The sequence below is a fragment of the Sus scrofa genome, chromosome 5 (assembly GCF_054392235.1).
Source record: "Sus scrofa isolate SSC_HxYL_T2T_F1_AM1 chromosome 5, Sscrofa_HxYL_maternal_Yorkshire_Landrace_v2.0, whole genome shotgun sequence".
NCBI classification, from domain to species: domain Eukaryota; kingdom Metazoa; phylum Chordata; class Mammalia; order Artiodactyla; family Suidae; genus Sus; species Sus scrofa.
In genome coordinates, this window is record NC_139387.1 from 88,775,445 (window position 1) to 88,801,360 (window position 25,916).

Sequence of the window (25,916 nt, forward strand, 5' to 3'; positions counted from 1 at the left end):
AGGTGGAAAGATTTTTTAATGAAATGATTATTAAAAAAAATGTTTCAGATTACCTTAAACGAGCGCTGGTAGATGAGCGGCTCCCTCCCACACTGACCAACCATCTGGTCTGACCAAATCGTTCCATGCTTTCAGCTGGACATACCTTGCATGAGGTCTTCGACATGGCAGCCATGTAGTTGGCTCTGCCAACTCAGAGAGAAAAAGCCAGGCAAGCTCACTCTGTGTTCCCTTGCTACAGCACTTCATTTAAGGATTTGGTGAGCAATGCAGCCTGCCCCAGGTTATCCCAGACCTAGCAACCCACAACCATGCAAAAACACAGAGGTTCCCCCAGAGGCCTTCTGCAACAGTTCCATGGCCAAGTGCATTTTTGGCACCTGGAAACTCAGCCTTCTCCTGGAAAAGTTTGCTTGCTACCCACCCTCTAAAAAGCTAAGAAATAGGGCCAAGGTTGCAGAGAGGCTGTACCCATTGAAAAGCAGCCATCCCAACTCTGTCCCAAAGGGGTGAATGTCCAGGAACTGAAGTCCACATGGCACAGCCGCTCGTTTGTCCTTCCTTTGGGAGCCATCCGTCTCCTATGTTACTTTGAGATGGTTCCCATGCTGACTGGACCTCTGCAGCCTGTGTCGGATGGGATAAAGAGTAAAATACAGAAACCCAGGGAAAGGATCTGGATTGCTCATGTGCCCACGACTGTGGGTGGAGACGTCCAGTGGTTAGAGCGACGATATTACTGTGCTACTCATCCAGTAGAGGCACAACAGCGGTAGCTATAGGCACAGCAGCTGCAGGTACAGGAGGATCAATCTAGACAATATTTTTTTTTCTTATTTCTAAGAATTGTGCCACAAAGACCACAGACACACTCATTTTAAATTTTGGTTTCTGGTTTAGCACACCAGCCTTCAGAAATATTTTTCTAACGTGCAAAACTAAAGCATCACCCTCCCAATGTTGCTCTCTGCTCCCAGCTCTCACACTGAGACTCCACACGTGGTTAAAGTATGCCTCATCTTCACTTCCATTTGAAACTCTCTTCTGTGCAGATTATGTGACCAAGGTTTTCAATGTTTCCAAATCAAAGCCCTTAGCAGAGGATTTGATAGTTTTCAGGGGTAGCTATTACATATTAACTTTGTAAGTGCATACATTCTAGCAAGCAAACTGGGGAAGAGACACTCCCATCTGTCCAAACCCAACTTCCAGTCCAAGTCTACCACCTTAGAATAAAAACAGATTGTGCTCCGATATCAGACAGACCTACATTTGAACCTTAGCTGCTCCAACTACTAGGTGAGCTACTTTGATGGTTTTATGGCCTTTCAGAAACTCTTCCCCTGTATCTCAGGAATAGTAACACCTACCATTATGAATTGATTATATGCGAATGCTCAGCATATGTCAAGCGTTTGGTTCAAGGAGTAGATAAGCTGGTACTCGTTATACCTTGTTACAACATCCAGAGGTGAGTGGTCTTTAAGACATTCTTTAATAATCGCACAAAAATTTTAAAATGTGCATATGGAGCAGTATTTCAGTATGTCAAAAGTAATTACCAGAGTATTACATAAACCATACCAAATGACAAAAATCTCTAGAAGATTAATAGTGAAGAAACATGGGTTTGATTATAGAAACTAATACCCAAAGTAAGATGACTGTTGAATTAATATGAACCTGGAAGCAAGTTTCTAGGATCACATGCCCATCAATGATTTGGATGGAGGTACAGAACGCATGTCTCTCAAATCTGTAGACTGCTAGAGGCTAGGAGAGCGAAGGAATATTTTAGGTAATGGAATCAGAATCAATAGCTTCTTTAAACTGACAGGCCAAGATGAAATATAGTAAAGATCAATGCAAGTTCTTGTACTTGGTTCCAAGAGAACGAACCAAGGTCCATCCATGTTGCTGCAAACGACAGGATATCCTTCTTTCCCCTGGTTGAACAATTTCCCACTGTTTATTCATACACAACATCTTCTTTATCAATTCATCTGATTATTTCCAAGTAATTTTTGTGAATGGGGTAAGACTGCGGTCCAATTTCATCCTTCTGCATAAGAATATCCAGTTGTCCCAGCACCATTTTTAAAAGAGACTGCACTTTTCCCCACTGAGTATTCTTGACTCCCTTATCAAATATGAATTGACTGTATATGCCAGGATTTACTTCTGGGCTCTCAATGCTGTTCCGCTGGTCTATGAGTCTATTTTTATCCCAAATCCATGACATTCTGTTTACTATAGCTTTGTAGCACAGTTTAACATCAGCAAGTGTGACTCTTCCAACTTTGCTCCTCTTTTAGGGTTTCTTTGGCTACTCGGGGTCTCTTGTGGTTCCACTCACATTTTAGAACTGTTTTTCTATTTCCATGAGAAATGCCATTGGAAGTTTGATAAGGGATTGCCCTGAATCTATTGATAGCTCTAGGTAGTAAGGGCATTTTAAAAATATTAATTCTTCTGATTCATGAACATGAGATATCTTTCCATTGATTTGAGCCTTCTTAGTATAATGTAGCATTATACTAAGTGAAATAAGAAAAAAAATATAATATGTATGATAGTACTTATGTGGAATCAAAAAAGCCAAACTTAAGAGAAACAGAAAGGAAAACTGTGGTTTGCCAGGGTCTGGGCATGGGAGGAGATGGGAAGATGTTGATCAAAGTGTACAAACGTCCAGTTAGAAGAGGGGTAAGTTCTAGGGAGCTAATGTGCATCGTGCTGAGTATAGTTAACAATAGTGTATTATAGACCTGAAAGCTGTTAAGAGAGTAGAGCTGAAATGTTCTCACCACATTAAAAAAGGAGAGTTTTGTGAGGTGATGGGTCAGCTAACACTATGATGGCAATCATTTTGCAATATATAAGTTTGTCAAGTCAATAGGTACATCTTGGGAGTTCCTGTCGTTGCTCAGTGGTTAACGAATCCCACTAGGAACCATGAGGTTGCGGGTTCGATCCCTGGCCTTGCTCAGTGGGTTAAGGATCCGGCGTTGCCGTGAGCTGTGGTGTAGGTTACAGACGCGGCTTGGGCCCCGCATTGCTGTGGCTGTGGCATAGGTCAGCAGCTACAGCTCCTATTGGACCCCTAGCCTGGGGACCTCCATATGCCGCGGGAGCGGCCCTAGAAAAGGCAACAAAACAAAACAAAACAAAAAAACACAGGTACATCTTAAACTTACACAGTATTATATGTCAATTATATCTCAATAAAGCTGGGGATAAGAAGGACATTCCCCACCGGGAAGAAAAAAAGAATGAACAAGATGGGAAAGGATGTTATAGCATTGATACGGATTATAAAAGACTTAAGGATGTTAAGAACCAGTGAACTATTTAGAATTACATATAGTAGTTTGCCTGCTAAGAAAAATAATGAAAACATCAACTGTAGTAGTAAAATCAAAATATATATAATGAGAGAATTTTAAATGAGATACCTCCCCCAACTAAATAGGTGTACATACAAATTGGAGGCAAATAACCAGGATGGTAAATTAATTTTATATAACATTATATACTTGAAAGTACTGGGAATATTTGTTCTAATGAAGGCTGTGGTTGTGATTTTCTTTTCTTTCTTTTTTTTTTCTGGCCAGGTGAATTTGTGTTTATTTCAAGGGATCTTATTTTAGCATCCCCTCCCTCATTCTTTTTCTCATTGTAAATTTTTTTGTTAATAGTTATTTCCCCAATACCATATTTTTTTCTACTGTACAGCATGGTTACCCAGTTACACATACATGTACACATTCTATTTTCACACATTATCATGCTCCAACTGTGGTTGTGATTTTCAAATGCTGTCTGGGGAGTTCCTGCTGTGGCTTAGTGGGTTAAGAACCCAGCCAGTATCCATGAGTTCCTGGGGGAGTTCCTGGCCTTGCTCAGTGGCTTAAAGGATCTGGCGTTGCTGTGAGATGAAGGTCACAGATGTGGCTCAGTTCTGGCATTGCTGTGGCTGCGGCTGTGGCTCTGGCCAGCAGCTACAGCTTCAATTCGTCTCCTAGCCTGGGAACTTCCATTTGTTACAGGTACACCCCCCCACCCCCCAAAAAAAACCCACCTCAAATGCCATATATAGAGGAGAGAAGGAACATGTACGGCATTTCTCCAAATGGGGTAGAGAGGCTACTACCAATACATTAATAATAACGTTGGTTAATAATACATTGATACAAATAATACATGTAATTAATAACTTACTGATAATATAGTTACTATATATAAGAAAAAGTATAAAACAAGCATATCAAACCTATGATTTTATGGATATGACTGCTCAGTTTTGAGATTAAAATAGGTGTTTAAGTTATGATGAGTTGAAAGAAAATGCATTACGTTTATAACGTAAGGATGTGGTATGACAAGGAGCAATACAGAACCACGAATCATGTGGACGGCCCATCAGATTTCTGGATGACCCGAAAGGAGAGAGTGAACACCAGTGACTAGAAGCCACCGGAAGCAGGTGTCAGCTCAACATGCAATACTCTCCGATCAGCTCATTCCAAATGGGCTACCCCGAATGTGAACGAGTTCTCCAACCCATAGGCTGGAGGACACCTGGTAGGGATGGGGTGGAGGAGGTTCATGCGTCAAGTAAACAGTTAGACCAGGTAACCTTGAGGGTCCCTCGGCTCTGTTATTGTGTGACTGAGTGCTTCATCCAGTTCACTCCGCACAGACTCCTGGCCTTTCGGTGTTAAGGAAATCTGTTGTTTGTTTCACTTTATTTGGAAAATGTTGGGAGGAAATCAAGACTGCATTATCAGAGATGTTCTGGGTTCCTATTAGACTGGGGCTGGTAACGATTGCCTTCAGGGCATCAATTTCAGCTAAGAGCCATGGTACCCATCTCCAGCTGCGACACATTAGGTAGAAGTCATCACCTCATCCATTCCCACTTAGTTTGGTCTGGAAAAGAAGGCCGTGTTCCCCAATAATAAACATGGGATTTGGGGAAAGAACGAAACTTCCCCTTAAAGAAGGAAAACGTGTGTTCTCAGGCCACCGGTGCCTTTCCTATCTGGGCTTCCAGGTTTGAAGTCCTGGGCAAGTGAACATAAGATCCTCGAACTTCATCTTCTCTCACTCTTAAAATGGGAATATGACACCACATGCCATGAGTGCTTGGGAGGACAAGGATTCTAACGTACACAGTGTCGCTGATCACATAACAGGAACTCACTAATCCATATGCATTCTTATCAACCCTTTCCATCATGATGTCTATTTGCGTACATTGTGGAATATCAGTAATAACGCTTCTAATTAATGCGTCTGCTTGTTAGTTTGTTCAGCAGGCATTTCGGAAGGGGTCTAGGAAGCCAGGCACCGTGCCAAGTAAGCACGATCACAGTCTCCATTCCAAGGACTAAACTAAACACGCCAAGCGTGTCAGCGGTACTGCTGGAAGCTGTCAAACTGCACTAATACACCCTGTGTGTCACAAATACAGTCACGTAACATGATCTCGTTTAAATCTTCTCCCAAATCCAGGGGTACAAGCTCAGGAAGGCAGAGACGCTACCTGTCTTATTGATGACTATACTTCCCATTCCGAGCAGACGCTGGCAACTAATGAGGACTCGGTAAGTATTCGTGGCAAAAGTAAAGGAAAGAACTGATGAATCAATGAAGTTAAGTCAAAAAGAGTTATAAACAGCATCATTTTACAGGCAGCAAAATAAAGTGTCACTCACTGGGTTTGGTATTTCCCAGCCACTGAGTAAAGGAGTAATTTCACCAAGTAAACCACATGTGGGGGAGACAGTATCTTAACCTTTCATTTTCTTGGACACTCACCGCAAAATAAGAGCAAAGTCATGCAAAATAAATGTCATCTATAATAGCAGTGGTAGTAAAAACAACGACAAAAGCTAACATCTACAGAGTGCTCACCATGAGCCAGGCTTTGTTCTAGGAATTCCATGCCATCATGGTGACAACCCTGTTGGGTGGGCTGGCAATGTCTTAGCGGCTTATTACAGCTTCATCTGCTTCAACGGAGCCTGTATTGTCCCCTCTTCACATCTTCCTCCAGTGGCAGAAATTACGAGCTCCTAGAAAGTAGGCTCTTTGTCTTATTCAAATCTGCATTCTCAGTACCGTGTGGTACATATAGCAGATGTTCAACCAGCCTTTGATGAAAACATTAAAGAACCATCTAATTGCAGGTCAGAGATGGAAATGCTCCATGGAACTTAAGAGTCGTGAGAAAATCTCAAGCAGGGGACACTTGAATGAAGACTCAGCTTAACTTTTTGTTGGTTTGTTTTTGTTTATTTTTTAATTTTTTAAATTACAGTTGATTTACAATGTTCTGTCACTTTCTACTGTACAGCAAAGTGACCTCAGCTGAACCTGGATAGAGAGCAAGTATGATGCTTTAGGAGAACAGTAAGATTACCAGTCCTGCCTAAAGCCTGGGATGGGATGTGGGCTGGGGTGGGGCTGGATGACCTCTTAGCATCTTAGGGGATATTCCAGCCCTTGGTGACACAGACCAGATACTTGATGTCAGCCATCACCCTGTTCTTTTGCCCTTTGTGCCTTGGTCAGCTCTACTGGTTTACTACTGAGTCCCATCTCTGCAAACAAAGTGAGTAACAAAACCCTATGAGACAGACCTTCTTTCATCACAGGAGAGCTTAAGGTAAGAACCCTGTGTTTTTTCCACTAGCATCGGCCTAAGTATGTTCCACGAGCAGCTGTCCCAGGGGATAACATTGATTTAAGAGAAAACAAAACAGAAGTAGTTTCAGTGTGGGAAGTAGAATTTCATCACTGCATAACTTCTCAAAGCCTTTACTATACAAGCTTCTATTAAACACTGATTCTGTAATGGGGGCTTGGGGAGCATGGTGTGCAAAGAATTCCTAATTTTTTAACCATGGGCCCGTGGAGGGGTATGTGAGTGGAAGACCAAGCAGGGAGTTCCCATTGTGGTGCAGCAGAAATGAACTCAATTTGTATCCATGAGGATGTGGGTTCGATTCCTGGCCTCGCTCGGTGGGTCAGGGATCTGACGTTGCTGTGAGTTGTGGTGTAGGCTGGCAGCTGTAGCTCCGATTTCACCCCGAACTTGGGAAATTCCAATATGCCTTGAGTGAGGCCCTAAGAAGCAAACAAACAAACAAACAAAAAAAACCCATCACGCTATCAAGCAGGACTGGTGCTTTATAATATGTTATATTCTACAGGAAGTTCCATCTTAGACCTTCTCATGAGGGGATTATTTGTCTATTTCTTAGAGTCCTTGGATATTTATCAATTCATGGACCTCCTGCAAATACAAGAATATTTCTTTCCTCTTACCTTCTCCAGTCTTTTTCCAGCTGAGCCCCAGTCTGCCCATTTTGCACACTAGAGGGTGGCGTTGAGCCTGTTTAGAATTTCCCACACTTGGGACTGTGAAAAATATGATGAAACTAACTGCTCTTCCTTTTCACATAAATCAAGGGGACTAAGTACCCAGCAGCTGTTGCTCTTACGTGAAAGCCATTGTGATGGGCAGGATTTCGTGCAAAATCCCTAAATTCAAAAGTTCTCAAAAACCCCAGGCGAATTCTCCTCAGAAATTTCTGTTTGTACTTGCGTGCCTGGGAGGATCAAGTCTTCATCTGGGTTCTCTAAGGGTGTGTTGAGTGAGGGAAAAATAATGACAGAGTATACAAAACTAACTACAATAAATAAATAAAGTTATTTCCCTGTTTTTTTCCTATCTGCAGTCTTACAATGGTTGGAATGGAGGTGAAGTGTACAACAGAGTTTGATGCTACAGAGGTGTTTCTTAGCCTTTGTTTAGTTTTTGCATAAACTCTGTCTTTCTTTAGCTGTCCCCAATTCTAGCCTCCCCATCTTCTATTTGACATTCAAGACTCACTTCAGGAATTCCTGTGGTGGCACAGTGGAAATCATTCCTACTAGGAACCATGAGGTTGCGGGTTCGATCCCTGGCCTCGCTCAGTGGGTTAGGGATCTGGCATTGCTGGGAGTTGTGGTGTAGGTCGCAGACAAGGCTTGGATCCTGCATTGCTGTGGCTGTGGTGTAGGCTGGCAGCTGTAGCTCTGATTCAACCCCTAGCCTGGGACCCTCCATATGCCGTGGGTATGGCCCTGATAAGACAAAAGACCAAAAAAAAAAAAAAAAAAAGACTCACTTCAAAGCTCATACCTCCTTAAAAATTTCAAACTTGAGCTAGTCACCATCTCTGAACTCTTACGCTTCACCCCAGATTATCAAGGTCTAGTAGGACCTTTTAAGAGTTTTCATGTACGTTCTTTTTTCCTATCAACTATATTGTAGGGCCTCAAGAATCTTAGCTCGATATTACTTGCCTGTATTCCCCCGTAAGGATTTAGAAGCTTGAAGGAAAGAAACAGACATGTGCTGAGTTCGTACCATGCAGCAGGTCCTTTCATGCTCTAGCTAAGTTAGGTTGGATTTTGTTGTTGTTTGTTTGTTTTTTAGTACTTTATTTTTATTAAAGTATAGTTGACTTACAGTGTTGTACCAATTTCGGAATGGGTCCCATATGTGTGTGTTTAGCTTGTTAAAAAGAAATTTAGCTGGAAATTAAAAATCAGAAAAACCTCCATAAAAATCCGTATTTCTGCCTTCCCTTGCAAATTCAGAATGTTCAACGCCTCTGAGTGGCACTCCCATGCAGCCACAGGTGACTGCTGTGGAGAAGCCACTGCCTTTTAACCAGCGCGGCCCCCTCCAGCTTCCCCAACTCCCATCAGGCCAGCCTCACTCCTGAAGGTTACCTGCCCGGTCCCTGCTCCTATTCATGACTTAGACACCGCCCCCTGTGTTTCGATGGGAAGGTGTAGGGCTAGAGAGTTTCCGCGATTTGTTCAAGTGTGTGGCCCAGGCTCTGCACATGACATCTCTGATCTTTTGAACAGGGTCTTGAGAGAGAAAGAATTTGAGACCCTGGAAGGGCTGCTCTTGCTGAAGTTCTTAAACTGTCCTCTGGGAAAAGAATCTGAAAAAGAATGGATGTGTGTATATGCATAACTGAATGACTTTGCTGTACAGCAGAAATTATCACAACCTTGTAACGCAACTGTACTTCAATAAAAGTTAGGGGGAAAAATTATGCGTATCAGACTCAGCTGGGTCAAAGATTTAAAATGCAGCTTTCCAGGAGTTCCTGTCGTGGCTCAGTGGCTAACGAACCTGATTAATATCCTTGAGCATGCAGGTTTGATCCCTGGCCTCACTTGGTGGGTTAAGGATCCAGCGCTGCCATGAGCTGTGGTGCAGGTTGCAGACACAGCTCAGATCCTATGTTGCTGTGGCTCTGGTGCAGGATGGCGGCCACAGCTCCGACTAGACCCCTGGCCTGGGAACCTCCATATGCTGCGATTGTGGCCCTAAAAAAAGACAAAAGATAAAATAAAATAATAAAAAAATAAATAAAATGCAGCTCTCCAAAGCCACCCCCTTCGCAGTCTGGTTTAATAGGGTTGGGCGAAGTGAGCCCAGGAATCTACATGTAAAAATATCTTCCTCTTTTTCTCCTTCTTTGCCCCCACCCATGTGATTCTGAAGCAGATGGTCCAGGGAACACACTTTGGGAAACACTGAGCTATTTGTAACATTCCATGTGGGATCCATACTCCGGAAGGAGTGGGTAGGTAGGAAGCACAGGATGCGATCTTACCACAGGCGGCATGCAGAGCAGAGGGCCAAAGACACAGGGCAAGTTAGGTGAGGATGAAGGTTTCGGTGTGGTAGGAGCTGATAAAGTTGGGTTCGAACAGCGTGACAAAGTTTGTCTTTTTTTTTTTTTTTTTTTAAATACGTGGCATGAAACATTGTATAAATTGGAAGTGGACACAAATTGATTTCATACACATGTATTATAATATGATTGTCACTGCAATAATAATTGGCACCTCTGTCACATTACATAATTGTCATTTCTTTTTAGTCAAACTTGTAAAAACAGAGAGTAAACTGGGGGTACCGGGGTTTGCGGGATAAGGGGATAGGAGAGATGTTGTTTAAGGGCACAAACTTGCAACGAGCCGTAAGAAGTTGTGGCGAACTCACGCACAGTGTGGGGAATGCGGACAATATTGTATCATACTTATCAACCTTGCTAAGAGACTAGATCTTAATTATTCCAAACACTAAAAAAGAGTAACCCATAAAATGGAACTGCCCCTGTACCAGAGAGCCTCGCCTTTGACCCAAAGTAAAACAATCGATGGTGAGTGAGATTTCATGGCGAGAGTCCGCAACAAGACTCCTCATGGGGAGCATCAAGGGCTGAAGGGTGAGACCAGAAATGCCAGTTCTACGCCTCCTGAAGGACGTAAGAGGGCCAGAGAGGTACTATGGAAGCTCCCCTCCTCCCCTTTTTGCTTTTTAGGGCCACATCAGCAGCATAGGGACGTTCCCAGGCTGGAGGGAGAATGGGAGCTGCAGCTGCTGGCCTATGCCACAGCTGCAGGAGTGCGGGATCCCTAACCCACAGAGTGAGGCCAGGGATTGAACCTGCACCTTCACAGATACTAGCTGGGGTCTTAACCCACTAAGTCACAGTGGGAACTCCTGTAAGTTCCCTTTGAAGAATGCTTTCATCATCCTTGAGTATAGAGCAACAAAACGAAGGGGGCGCCCTGGCCTGGGGAGCCTCCTACCCCCATCCTTGACTGACTTGTGGCCCCTTTCTCTGGCGTTTTCTTCTCCTTTTTAACGATTTACAATTGTGGGGGTTTTTCTCCTTCCCTCTCAATCTCTTTGTCTCTCTCTGTTCCTTGCTGTCTCCCGACCCCACTCCCAGTATGTAACTCACAAACAACACCGTTATGGCATCAAAATATATTCAGGAAAAAACATCCATCCCTGTGCAAGGAGAATCCAGGGGAAGAAACCAAATGCCTGAGAACAGTTCCTCATGTCATACATCCTTGTCAGATTCCAACTAGCCCAGGGTCTCCAAATGGAGAGGCAGAGGTATTTGTCTCCTGCTCCAAAGGCATGAGCAAAGCCCCACAGAGCAGTTCCGCTCCCACTGTGCTTGTTCCTTTGACCGTTGCTGTCAAATGTGCTTTGTCATGTCGTTTTAGCACCAGGCCTGGCGCATTTCTCTGTATAGTAAAAGCTAATGGACCGTATGGCTTTTGGCAGCATCGGGAAATATACAGGCTCCACTTGGAGGAGAGTAAATCCTTGGAGTCCATAGCTGTGTGTACAGCCTCAGGCTGTCCCCTGTGCTTCATGGGTCTGCAAGTATCATAGCTGTGGTCGCTGCTTGGAATTATTCATATTCCAGAGGCCTGCTCTGACCCTACCCCCTACTGAGTAGGCTTCAGCAACACACAGCTTCGGATTGGACCTCATCCAATTGGACTTTATGACTGGAAGTGGCAGAAGGCCCGCATTATAGCAATGGCTCACCTTCAGTTGGCTCTACAGCTTGGACCCCGAGGACATCACAGCATTTATTCAATTCAAATCCCATTAATTGTTCTTCTAAGGAAATGAGCACTGAGTTTAGATGCTAGAGATGGAGACGTGACAAAGACTCACCCTGAAGAAGAAAGTGATCTGGGAGGGGGACAGGGACATTACTTAAGGTCCCTGTGCGCTCATGGATTTCAGATCCAGCCCTCGGCAGGTTTTGGAGAAAAGCCACCCATCCTTTCATTTGCATTGCTACTTAGGTGCACCTTGGGGCTTGTTAGAAAGGCAGAATCTCAGGCCCCACCCCAGACTGAATCAGATTAAAGTTTGCGAGGCTCTGATCTAAATCAGACCTTCCCAAACCTGCATGGGTGAAATAATCACTTGATGCTTCCATTTTTAAGTGCTGAGCCTCATCCTTCGAAATTCTGACCCACCAGATTTGATGGAGAGCTGCAGATTTCTTTATGAGCCCTGTGGGTACTTATGCCATAGCCAATTTGTGGACTGGCATTTGGGAACTAGCCTCTAACCCTGTGGTTCTCAAACTCCTTTGAACATTAGAATTGCCTAGGGAGCTTTTAAAAGTCTCACCGCCCAGCCTACACTTGGAGCAATTAAATCGTAAACCGTGGGCATGGGCCTGAGGCAGTAGTAATTTTTTCCCCAGCTTCACTGAGAAACAATTAACATCCAACACTGTATAAGGTTAAGGCATGCAGCAGGATGGTCTGATGTATATATACACCTTGTGAAATGATTGTCACAATAGATTCAGCTAACACCCATCTTCTGATATAGGTACAATAAAAAGAAAGGAAAGAAAAAAAGAAAGAAAAATTCTCCTTGACTCTCTTAACATCTTTCCTATATATCACCCAGCAACGTTGCCTGTAGCCATCATGCTGTATACGACACCCCTAGTACTTATTTGTCTTATAAGTCAAAATTTGTACCTTTGACCACCTTCCTCCAATTGGCCCTTCTCCCACCCGTTGCCACAGGGAACCACCAGTCTGATCTCTTTTCCTTTTTGGTTTTTCATTTTGTTGTGTTTTGTTTTTAAGATTCCCTGTTCAAGTGAGATCATATAGTATTTGTCGTTCTCCATCTGACTTATTTCACTTAGCATAAGGCCTTCAAGGTCTATCCATGTTGGCTGCAAATGGTATGATCTCATTTTTTATGGCTGAATAATATTCCATCGTATATGTATCACATGTCTTCTTCTTCTTTTTTTTTTTTTTTTGCTTTTTAGGACTGCACATGCAGCACATGGAGGTTTCCAGGCTCCATATCGGGGTCAAATTGGAGCTACAGCTGCTGGCCTACACCACAGCCACAGCAACGTGGGATCGGAGCCATATCTGCCATCTATACCACAGCTCATGGCAACACTGGATCCTTAAACCACTGAGCAAGGCCAGGGATCAAATCCACAACCTCATGGATACTAGTTGGACTCATTTCCACTGCACCACAATGGGAACTCACTGAACCACATCTTTATCCATATTCATCCACTGATGGACACTTAGGTTATTTCATAATGACATTTGAATAATGGCAGCAGTGATTTTAAAGCGCCTCCGGGTGACTCTAATGTGAAGCTAAGGTTGAAGTCCACTGCTCTAAACCAGTGCTGCAAAAATTTTAACCTGTGTAAGAACCACCCAACATACAATTCCATGGGGTCAGCAGAACTCTAGTGGTTCCTAGTTGAAAAAGAATGAGGGCCCAAACCCAATTTTCTAGCCCTTGACTGGGGTACTTGCCACATGCAAAATGGCCTGGCAGCATAGTGAAGGCTGCACTGGGACTATGTGGATCCCTAGTGTGGGGTCAGTTGAGGAAGCTCAGACCTACAGTTCAATTGCCTAAGTCCTTCTGGTCTTAGCATGGAGGCAAGTTTCAATGGCTCATTCCTTGTTTTGTTCTCCATGGTAGAGCCTGCCCAGAGCCCCAGGTCTCCCAAGACAGAGATATTTTCCCCATACACTGGGCTATAGATACAGACTTTCTTTCTGTAGGCCTTCTTTCATTTTCTCAAATGCATCCTTCTCCTTCTACGTCAGGGCCTTTGCACAAGCTTCTCCCTCTGCCAGGAATCTCACTCTCCTCTCCTCTCTCTGGTTTCTCTTTTAAGAAAGCCTCACACTCTAAATGAGACCAGATTCCCCTATGGCACACATGTATAGCACCTCCTACTTTCTTCCATCATACTCATCAGTTTTAAACTGTGTATTATGCTAACAGTTGAATAATTTCTCTAAAGAGTTCCAGTTAAGAGAGAAATCACCTCTCTTTTGCTTAGGACTGTATCTCAGCCACTTGCATAGTGCCTGGAACACGGCTGGGATTTAGCGAATACTTGCGTATCCAGGCATTACTCTTCCCAGCAGTGGAGATCTCAGGTTCCTTACATATTCTTCCCAAAGCACTCAGAATGATAACCATTTGCCTCAGGCATGCCTCGTTCCATGCCACTTGCCAAGAGAATCCTTTTAGCCCACGCTAATCTTCTAGGCGTATACCACCTCCTTTGTGGGTCATCACGAACTCCCAAATGCTAGACATTTTCAGTTTATATGAAGCCCCTCCCCCATATCCGAACATGAGTATCAGCCTCCTCTGCTCCACTACCCTAGCGTTCTGAGCCTCCATGGACCCTCACTCTAGCAGGGGCCTGACAGTCCCTCAAGTGTTCTAGCTTCATCACAGTAGTAAACGAGATTATTGATGTTCTAGGATATCTGTGCTCCTTATGTACAAAGTGAGAATAATAGTATCTACCTCAAAGCGGTGATAGAGAATTAAATGAGATATTCTGCATCCAAAATATACTGCCCAGTCAATAAATATTTAGGATTTGTATCACTATTAATAACTTCAAAAGTCCCACTGGTGCTCACTCAGGCAGCACATATACTAAAACTGAAACAGTACACAGGAGATTAGCATGGCCCCTGAGCAAGGATGCTATGCGAATGCATAAAGCGTTCCATATTTTTAATAAAAAAATCCCACTGGACCTCACAAAATGTTTTAGTGCTGCAGGCTGTCCTTACTGAGTAAGATGATGGAGAGCTAATACAGATTTGATAATAATTTTAAATACGCTCACCCTTTACTGCTTGTGACAGCAGTAAATCCAAGAGTCTATCTAGATGTGGAAAATAAGGCTTATTCCCATTTTCAGGAAATGTGTGACATGCCTAAGGATTTCAAGGTCCTTTGCAACAAGTCCATGCCCTATTCCCCCCACACTGGGCTCGGAGGCTGTAAACTGAACATAAGCACTTCAGGAAATGTTACACATGTGGTCTCTCCTCTCTTGTTTAATTTTCCTTTCACGCAAGCTGCAGTACCAGCCCTTTCATCAGAAGTCACTGCTGTTTAGCCGTATGAAGAGCAGCATCTTCAGCCCATGTACTTGGGGACAGAAAACTTGGAAGAGGTCAAGGCTGAGCCCTAGTATGTTTGGGGATGGGGAAGGGAATCTCACTGTGGTTTCAATCCCACCAGAGAGGGTGCGCAAACTGGGGAGGAAAGTAACTCATGTTTTTATTTTTTCCACTCAACACATCTTTACTGAGCACCTACTCTGTGCTAGGAATTGGCTTTAGCACTAAGGGCCTCTGGCAGGGGGACCGGAGGCAAGTTAAACACTGTCCCCGTCCTCGGCTTACTGCCTGTACAATGGAGATGATAAAAGGGTTGAAAAACATTCACTAAGATGATAGGCCCAGGGAGTGACACACGTCGGTGTGTGGTGCCGGGAGGGTTAACCGCTGCTGCAGTTCCTGGGGAACAAGGTGGATGCTGTGTGGCCATTGTGACATTTTCAGTGAAATGGGACACAGAGAAAAAGATGCAGGAAACTACAGTATCGACTGACTGGGGGGCGGGGGCGGTGCTATGAGCACCTGGAAGGGGCACCTAATTCTGACTTCCTAGAGGAGAGCAAGTTTAAGGCTTAAACGGAGACATCGAGGGTGAGCAGCCGTGTTAAAGAAACAAAATCATTCTGGCACTTGTTGAAGATGGTACGAGGGTCCATGGCAACACCCGTTAGGCAGGAGGGGCCAGGTTCATCTCTGGATAGCAAGGAGTGGGGATGCACAGCCAAGGAGCAGGGCAGGGGGTGGGTGTGGATGGAAAATGACCAAGAGGGGAGGATAACTCTTGCTCGGCTGACCAAGCAGGAGTCTTGACGAAGGAGAGCCAAAGGGATCGGATATGTCCTGGGAACAGTGGGGCGGGGGAGAGTGATCAGATATTGAGGGTGATCAGATATTTATCCAGGGTGAGGGATTCTGGGTAAATTAACCGGAGAGGACTCTTGCAAAAACTGGACTCTACAAGGACAGAGACCAAAGGCCATAGTGGAGTCCAGCTGAGCAGAGGCAGACCAGAGTTTGTCAAGGAGAGAATCTGTCAGTAGCTACCCAAGTGCAAAGGATCCAGCCTGAGGTACTACCTCCCATGGCAAAGGCTCAAGGCAAATAGAAGCACACGGTCTCCTGTCCCACAAAGAGCAGCCCCTTTCCAGAGAGGGATTAACCTTTGCTGCACGCTAGAACCACCCAGGGATCTTTAAAATACACTGATGCCTAGATTCCACCCTCAGAGATTCTGAACTAATTGGTATGGTAGGCAGCCTCAGCTGTGCATTGGTTTTTTGTTTGTTTACCAGATTTACTAAGATATACTTGACTTACAAGATTGTTTAAGGGGTCCCAATTTGATATAAGTATATATTGTGAAATGTTGACTGCAATAAGGTTAGTTAATGCCACCTTCACCTCACATAATTACTATTTTTTATTGTTGTTACACAATACAGTACAGTCGCCATGCTGTACATTAGATCCCCAGAACCTACTGGAACTTTGTACCCTTTGAACATTATCTCCTCCTTTCCCCCACCCCTCAGCTCCTGGCAACCACCAATCTATTCTGTTTTTACGGGTTGGCTTTTTTAGATCCTGCATGTAAGTGACATCATACAGTATTTGTCTTTCTCTGTCCGACTTACTCACTTAGCATAATGGACTTAAGGTTCACCCATGTTGTCACAAATGTCAAGAGTGCCCTCTTTGTTATGGCTAAATAATATTCCTGTGTGTGTGTGCGTGTGTGTGTGTGTGTGTGTGTGTGCTATATGGATATGATGGATGTTCTTCATCCAGTCTTCCATCGATGGACATTTAGATTATTTCCATGTTGGGCTGTTATGAATAACACTGCAGTGAACATGGGGTATAGTTATTATGAGATAGTGATTTTATTTCCTTGGGATAAATACCCAGAAGAGAGGCTGGTGGAACATATGGTGGTTCTATTCTCAGTCTTCTCAGGAATCTCCCTACTGTTTTCTGTAGCGGCTGCCCCCAACTTACATTATCACTGACAGTGCACTAGGGTTCCCTTGTCTGCATTTGTGACCTCTTGTCTTCCTTTCTTTCTTTCTTTTTTTTTTTTTTTTTAAGAACAGGGACTTTATTTTATTCACTGCTATATTCCCAGTACCTGGGATAAGGCCTGACAATAGACTTTATTTCTTTGTTTTTTCTTTCCCAGTTGTACCTCTAGCTTATGGAAGTTCCTGGGCCAGGGCTGGGGACAGAACTGGCGCCTCCACAGAGACGAGCTGGATCATTAACCCACTGCACCACAGTGGGAGCTCCACCTCTTGTCTTCTTGACTGGAGCAATTCCAGCAGGAGTTAAGGGCTATCCCATGGTGGTTTCGATTTGCACTTCCCTGATGATTAGTGATGTTGTGCATCTTTTTATGTACTTATTGGCCATTTGTATCTTTTCTTTGGAAAACTGTCTATTCAGGTCCTTTGACTGTTTTAAAAATCAGATTTTTTTTTTTTTTTTTTGCTGTTAAGTTGTATGTATTCCTTACATATTCTGGATATTAACCCCTTATCTGATACAGGATTTGCAAATATTTTTCCCATTCCATGGACTTCCTTTTCCTTTTGTTGACTGTCTCTTTTGCTATTCATTAGCTTTTTAGTTTGATGTAGTCCCGCTTGTTTATTTTTGCTTATGTTGCTTGTGCCTTTGATGTCATATTTTAAAAAATCATCCCCTAAGTTTTTTTCTAGAAGTCAGGTATTATGTTTAGGTTCTTAGTCTGCTAAAGTTAAGTTTACAGGTATTTTAAGACAGGGGTCTAATATCATTCTTTTGCAGATGAATATCGAGTTTTCTAAACACCATTTCTTGAAGAGACTGTATTTTCCCCATTGAGTATTCTTGGCTCCCTTAACAAAAATTAGTTGACCATATATTCATGAGTTTATTTCTGGTCTCTCAATTCTGTTCCATTGTCTACGTATCTGTTTATATGCCAGTAATGTACTGCTTTGATTATTATAGCTTTGTAATATAGTTTTTTCTTTTTTTTTTACTGCTGTGCCTGCAACATATGCAAGTTCCCAGGCTAGGGGTAAAATCGGAGCTGCAGCTAAGATCTATACCACAGACATGGCAACACTAGATCTGAACCACATCTGTGACCTATGCTGCACTTGCAGAAATGCCAGAGTCTTAACTCACTGAGCAAGGCCAGGGATTGAACCCACATCCTCAGAGACAATGTCGGGTCCTTAACCAGCTGAGACACAATGGGAATTACCATAACATCGTTTTAAATCAGGGAGTATGATGCCTCCATCATTGCATAGTCTCAAGATGGCTTTGTGGGAACTGTCTTCAGGAGGCAAGGATGGTTCAACACACATGAATCAATAAATGTGATACACCACATTAATAGAATTTAAGATAAATATTATATGATCATTTCAATAGATGCATAAGACATTTGACAAAATTTAGCATCCTTTCATGATTACAAACTCAACAAATTCCATATAAAAGAAACATATTTCAACATAACAAAGGCCATATATGATAAATCCACAACTAGCACCATACTTGATGAAAAACTGAAAACTTTCAATCTAAGGTCAAGAACAAGACAAGGCTGCCCATTTTCACCACTCTCATTTGATACAGTACTGGAAATCCTAGCCAGAGCAATCATGAAAGAAAAAAAAAAAAATCAAAGGCACTCAATTGGGAAGGAAGTAAAATTGTCTCTCCAGGTAACATGATCTCATGTACAGAAAAATTTTAAAACCCCACAAAGAAATTGTTAGAGCTAAAAAATGAATAAAGTTTCAGGAAAATCAACATCAAAAAACAAAAACCAGTTGTATTTCTCTATACCAATAATGAACTATCTGAAAAACAAGAAAACAATCCCATTTATAATAGCAATGAAAACAATAAAATAGGAATAAATTCAACCAAAGAAGTAAAAGAGCCACATACCAAAACCATAAGACACTGGTGAAAGTAACTGAGGAAAAAAAAATAAATGGAAAGACAGCCCGTGTTAATATTATTAAACTGTTTACATTACCCATATTACCAAATTACCCATATTATCCATAGTATCATTGCAATCACATCAAAACTCTAATGGAATTTTTCACAAAAATAGAAAACACAATCCTAAAATTTGTATGGAACCACAAATGACCCGGAGTAGCTCTGAGGTTTTTAAAAGCTCCCCCACTTCTCTCTGATGCAATCAGAACTGTGAACCACTAAGTCTTTTCACAGCCAGGATGGGGCCTCTGACCCTAGTTTTTCAAGATCTTATCAACTTGACTCCAATTACCTCCAGAGGTACAGAACTATAGTCAGGCTTCAGTATTCACAAGTTTCACATCCGAGAGATTCAACCAACCACAAACGGACAATATTCAGGAGGAAAAAAAATCCAGAAAGTTTCAACAACAGAAACTTGAATTTGCACATACTAGTAACTATTTACACAGTATTTAAATACTACTAGGTATTATAAGGATGTGCCAATCACCAGGCTGCAAAAGACACCTTCTGCCCTTAAGAAACTCAGGCAGGGAAGGGAAAGCAACGATGAGAATCATGATGATTCCGCGTGACCAGAGTTTTTAGACTGGAACAGACAGAAGGTTGGAGGATCACAGACCAGTCCCTCCTTCTACCTTACTGAACGACTGCCTTTGGGTTTCGAATTAAGAACAGCAACAGTGTTTTATTATAAATAGATAGCATTTGAACTGTAAACTCTTATTTGCGGTTTGGGGCCATGTAAAAGTCAACAATGTCCAATTTTATTAACACTGTACCCCTGAAGTTACACATTTTCAGTCCACCGAAAATGACAGAGGTAAGAGAAGACCCACTGTCAGAACACAATGCTGTTTTCTCGCTGCCACCTAGGTCAGGGGGCAGCAAGCTTTTTTGGTAAAGAGCCCGGTGGTAAATCTTTTAGACTGTGGGCCGTACGACTACTCAACTCTACCCATAGACACTGCATATGTTATGGGGTGTGTCTGTTTCAATAAGGCTGTTTATGGAAGCTGAGCGGCTGGCCAAGGGTCTTGGTGTGTTCACCTTCCAGGGGAAGGGCCAGTATCACTTCACATCTTCTTCACTCAGACACGGGCGCAAAATGGTTCTGCACTTTCAAAGATAAAATGATCTCACTGCCTCATCTCCACGTGTTATCTTCATTTATTCATCAAACGTTGGTTACATAAATCTATGAGTTGACTTGCCCAGAAAGCAGTGTTTTCATTATGGGCTTTAATACTATATAACTTTAATATTTAGAGCTGTTTCCTACAGTGACCAGAAAAACTGCAGAATAAATACTATAGGAGAGTTCAATTTTTTTTTTTTTTTAAATTTAAAGGAGGAAACCACAGAGAGATTACTTACCTTGACAGGCCTCCGAGAACAGTGGTTAAAAACGTGAACTTCTGCTAGACCACCCAGGGTCAAGAACTGGCTCCGCCATGAACAACGATGAGTGAGTTTTTTAACCATTCAGTGCCTCAATTCTTCATCTATAAAATAAGGATATTACAGTTCTTACCTCCTAAGTTTATGGTGGAGATTATAAAGTGACCTGTGTAATATGACTAGAACAGTACATACAGTAAACACTCAACAAACGTGGCTGCTGCTTTTGTTCCTTTCACTCCTGTATGTGGAAGGTGACCTTACCTCGGGCTTACTTTGTCTCTGCCACGAAATACGCTCTGATGAGTAAGAGGACCTTCCTGGCATACTGTAACCCTACCAGCTGCAGCCCACATGTGCCGGTTTTGCCCTGGCAAGTGAGGAAGGTCCTCAACCCAATGAAAGTGAATTTGTGATCACTCCGCTTTGACCTTGAGAACATTTCTTCACATCAGCTGTACATCTTGGGGAAGCTTTCGACTACGCGGGCATTTTTCCAAGAGGGTCAAATGCATGTTCACACAAGTTCACACTGAGTATTTGGGAGATGTTCTTACAGATTTGATTGTTTCTGTTGTTATTGTTGTTGATTCTTTTTCGGTTCTATTCCATTTCTTTTCTCTACTAAGATGTGTTTTGTGGTGGAGTCGAAACCTCTCCCATAAGCATTCTGTACCTTTTAACTAGAGGCCCAGAAATCCTCTCTCTGTACACACTCCAATTTTCCAGCAATCACCATGCTTTTGTAGACTTGAGTCAGGTTAGAACACTATAGAGACAGTGGGGTCGGGAGATTGCCAAAGGGCTTCCCAACTTTGCTGGATACATAGCCTTTCAATCAGGGCCTATGTGTGAGGGTGCTTTGGTAACTATTCAGCAGGAAGTAACAATTATGTATAAAGTAGCTACTTTGTGTCTGGCATGTTCTAGGACAGTACAGTCCAACAGAACTTTCCACAACAATGGAAATATTCTGCTTCTGTGCTGCCTGATATAGTAGCCACAAGGCCCACCTGGCGAGTTAGCAAAGGCCCACCTGGCGAGTTAGCACTTGAAATGTCGCCAGCATGACTAAAGAACTAAAGGTTTAATTGTATTGAGATTTAATTGTATCCAAATGAAATTTATTTAAATTTAATGGGTCACAGTGCAGTTGAAGGGCGTGGGGAATGTGTTAAAACAAAACAACCTTGCAAAGCATGTCATATGTGCCTGTCCCCCTTTATAAAAGAGGGGGAATCTCAGCAAAGTTAAGGAACTTTCCAAGAGTCACAGAGCTAGCAAGCGGCACAGGGACAGACAGGATTTACCATCCCCTATGTCTCTCTGATGCCATGCCCAGGGGTGGTTCTTCGTGGGAAACTATACAGCACTAAGCTACACTAGGTTATATGATGATACTGTATCATATATTACTAGCACTGCTTTGAAGCCTATCGTTACAATTAAATATTGTTATATGCAGAGAGAATCACTCTAACCCATTCACTCCAGCTAACAAGACTTGAGCCTAAGGAGAGAACTGATGATTGCCTATGGAGAAACCCAGGATCCCATTTTCTCTGAAGATGCTTCAGAGTAGGTCTCGACCTTGTTCTTCCATCCTCACCACGGAGACAATGAGCAATGACCTCAAAACAACAGTCAGCTCTCACAGCAAGCTGGTAGTTTGGGGGCAGTAGCTCCTTTCTTCCAGCAAACTTAGGCTGGACTGATTTCCCAACACATGTTTATAGATGTGCTCTCCTGAGTTCCACACACGGAGAGCCGTTTCCCTTTTGAACAGCTTGTCTGGTTACATCTTGTAGTAATTTATCTGTGTGCTCCCTGCCAACTGGTTCGTAGGGAAAACATGTTTGATGCATAACAATAGATCATTTGGGGATAAATCAAACTCTTAATGAAGTCCTGCTTCTCTTCAGCCAGGCATTTTGCTCAGAAGTCTCTCCTGGGCTCTAGTGACTTGAGGCAAGGGAATGCGGGTGCCCCAATCTTCGAGACAAGTAGGCGCACAGAAAGCTGATTTTCTCCAAGACAAGACTAACGACACAGCTTCCCTGGGGTCCCTTCTCCTGGAGTCCAACCGAAACCACTGAAGTTGGACTGGAGACTAGAGCCTGGAGACAGTTCAGATTAGACCTATGTTTGGAAGAAATGAGAGATCTATTTTGCCCAGAGCCTCACACTTTCCTTGGAGGGACGCCATGGCCGCCCACACACCCTTGTCTTTCCCAGTTCCTGTAAGGAAAGAGAAAATTACAAGGAGATAGAACGTAGAGAGGAAAGGGGGAAAGCGGGGAAAGAGGGAAGAAGGAACTGAACGGAAAATCTCCAAGAAAAAGGAAAAAAGGGAAACGAAGAAATAGGGAGACACTGAGCAGGAAGGATGGGAGAAAGACGAAAAGAAACATATGGAAAGTTTCCATTAAAAACCCTATGTATTACAAACACTGTCACTGGTTAGTTTGAGTTGAGTCCCTGCCATGTGCCAGACTCGGGGCTCCTCACACCGAGTGAGACTTCGAAAGGACCGAGTGAGGCTTCGAACGCTTGAAAACGCAGTAGTTTCGTCCTCCAAAGCCTTTCCCCTGAGCATCTCGGCCACACACGCAACTCAGCTAACGTATACGATCTGTCACACAGCCATTTCCCTCCGGGGATACCCAGAGGCGGGGGAGTCAGAGGCGGAACTGAGGAGGGGAAGGCATGATGGGCGAGTCAGAGTAACTGATAGAAAAAGTGTTTAATCATATCAGCCTGTCCTCGTCTGAGGACATGCATCACCCACAGACGCGCTTAAATGCCAAGTAAAACACGTCTTGCGCTTTGAGCCTGAACTCATGAACTCCCCCTGGGAGCACTGCAGGGGCTGGTATATGCTGTGCGTGGAGTTGGGGGTGCATGTAAAGCTAAATTCTGTGATTGTTTTCTAAGGAGAAAAATGAGCTGCGCTGGTGCTTTTCTTTACTGAATGAGGAACTCTTTCATCAAGTCAACCTCTTTCCGCAGTCTTCTCTGGCTCCCACTGCCTCCAGGATCAAGGCCAAATCCTTTGTCCTGAAATCCAAGGCCTTGCACTGGCTGGCTCCGGACGGCCTTATCAACAGTGTTTTCCCCCACTCTCCACTGTGAACTATCAACTCCAGTCAAGCTGCTCTGCTCCCTCCTTCCTCCTCACCAAACGCACTCGTACTGGCCCTGCGGGGACAAAGGGCAGCTTCTTCACCTTCCTTTGCCTTTGCTCCCAGGATCCCTTTCACCTGGAGTGCCCCTTGCTGCCTCTCACCCTCTTCTAACTCCTGTGTAAACACCAAAGCCCCACGGAAGACCAGTCTCCTTGGGAAGGATTCCGTGATCACCTAAATCCACAATGATCTCTTCTTCCTCTGTCCCTTCAGGATGCTCAGTTTTGGTGCCACTCTGACAGCAGCTATGGGTTGTCATTCAGTGATGTGTCAAGTGCCGGGGAAGAGATTGTTCTCTGTGTCCTGCTGTGCTTCCAGTCTCGCGTGTTCCTTTCCTGTCTCCTCCCATCACGTCCATCAACACTGTCCTGCTGTCAGTGTCCCCTTGTGAACTCACCTCCATCTGTCATCTCTCCTTCTCATTTGCTAGGAAGCCAGAATACCAAACAGCCCCCATGCCCAACGAAAGAGAAGCGCTTCCTCCTCTCTCCTCCCTTCTTTCTCTTCCCTACAAGGATTCGCAAGTATTCTCTCCAGTGTTCACTTCGTCTTGTTTTGCTACAGAAATGCGTGGACGTCTTCTGTCTTCTCCATTAGACTGTAAACGCCTCGAGTGTAAGTTTCCGACTCTGCCTGCCTACCCAACGGGTGACATACACAATACTCAATATTCAATAAATGCCTGGCAAATACATTTTCATCATGATCACATCTCTCAATTGTGCCTGAAATACAGGCAAACATGCTGAGCCAAGGGCTGAAGAGCCTGCTTTTGAGCACAACCATCGCTGGAGAAATAAGACACATCTGAACTATTTCGGGTGAGGGTCTTCTCTCTGCTGTGCATAGACTCCCTTCTCACAGGGGCTTTTCTCTTGTGGTGGGATGGTTCCCTTAAGGGAATTCAGGGTATTACCTCCCTAAGAAGGGTGAGGGTGGCTATAGGGCAAGTGGGGTCAATTTCTCCTGACTCACGGATATCCAAGGAGTGGAGTCCCAGGGCATGAGCTCTCACCAGAACTAGAACGGAGCATGCCCAGCAAGGGGCAACCTCTCAGGCCACACACCTTGTGTCTTATCACTGCCTCTATGGTACCTAAGAAAGTTCTCCTCTCTCAATGGCTCTCCCCACCACGCAGCTCAGCTTACAAGGGCTTTGTCTTGCTGTGATGCTAAGGCATTTCGTAATCTCTCCAGCTTTCTCCCCCACTGGCTGGCAATCGTTGCTCAGTTTTCCAATTCCAACATTCTGAGTGAAGAATGTGATTGCCCTTGCTTGTTCTCCCTTGCCAGGCCAGAAGTCCCTGGCAAGCTCCAGGATGGGCCACCTTTGATTCAGGCTCCGTCCCGGGTGAAGTCAGCCGCGGCTGAGACGTGGAGGGCCGGAGGGAGAGACACCACCACAGAAAGTATGGCTGCCTGATGAGCCCATTGGGTCAGCAGAGCCTGTGGGCAGGTTCAAAGGTACCCCCCTTTCATTGGACTTGTCTCTGAAAACAGACACTTTCATACTGGGGTAGAAAACACAAATTCCTGCCGACGGGCAATATAAATGAGTACAGCAGTCTGGTATAATGCAGTGGGAAACGGTGGCTCCAGCAATTGTTAACGTGAGGAAATGTTGCCAGAGCTTTTGCTTTTTAACGAGAAGCTGTAAGTACGGATTTTAGTGTGAAGTTCCTGAGTTTTATGACTCCACCAAACTCGTCTCTTCAAGCCAAACCAAACTTATCTGTGGGCCGTATCAGCCCTGCAGGCTGGCAGTTGGCAGGTCCTACTTTAAAAACTCATGTGCAGGGCAGATCTCCTGAAAGAAGGGAAATGACTTCTGAGCCACTGGCCCATCATTACAATTCCTTTCCTTTCACTCTAGCTTTTGCACACGAGCCCCTCTTTTGGTATTGGCCGACTAATTAAAACAAGTAACCGGCTTTGGGTTGTTCTGAGATGAACACTTGCTTTCGCCTCATTTCAGAACCCTTCCAACTTCTTGCCCAAGGTGCCCCGATACTACCTTCAACTAGGAGGAGACAAGGCTCGAGGGGCATCTTAGTGTGAGGCTTCATAAAAGGTCAATTTGGGGATATGATCCCTTGTTCATGACCTTCTCCTCCAGTTTCTCGAAGACCACCCAGGCCTCTGGCTCGAAGGTCCAGCCAGGACTAAGGGCCAGCTGGGTAATCAGAATAACCAAACCTCCTGCCCCGGGACCTGTGGAAGGTAGATTGTGCACGGTTGGTCAGAGAAGCCTGAACAATGGGCATGTCTTGTGCCCGGGGAGGCAGTGGCCAGATGGAGAGGGGAAACCCGAGTACCGAGTTGACGAAGTTGTTCACAGGACTGATCACGCTTCACTGAAAATTCTCTACGATGCCCAGTGGTTATGGCAAATTTCCAGGGGCCACGAGTCTTGGCTGTTCCTTCCAGCAGAGAACAAAACTAGTCCACAAGGTAAGTGATGCTTAAATATCT

At 44.0% G+C, this 25,916-nt stretch overlaps 1 protein-coding gene and 1 non-coding gene across 14 annotated transcripts in view; one reads left to right on the top strand and one right to left on the bottom strand.

The window, feature by feature from the left end:
- LOC110260784 (uncharacterized) overlaps positions 1 to 25,916 on the bottom strand; it is a 566,816-nt gene that overhangs the window by 73,946 nt on the left and 466,954 nt on the right. For 9 of the 13 annotated variants that reach the window (XR_014804184.1, XR_014804182.1, XR_014804183.1 and 6 more), the window contains one exon: positions 20,236 to 20,363. The gene's annotated coding sequence lies outside the window, so the exon portion shown is untranslated. Of the gene's footprint in view, positions 1 to 17,492; positions 20,364 to 25,916 lie in introns of those variants that run through there. The other 4 variants (XR_014804188.1, XR_014804187.1, XR_014804185.1 and 1 more) reach the window with 2 other exon arrangements.
- Positions 14,348 to 14,454, top strand: LOC146403524 (U6 spliceosomal RNA). The gene has a single exon (XR_014804711.1). It is a non-coding gene; the product is annotated as a U6 spliceosomal RNA (small nuclear RNA).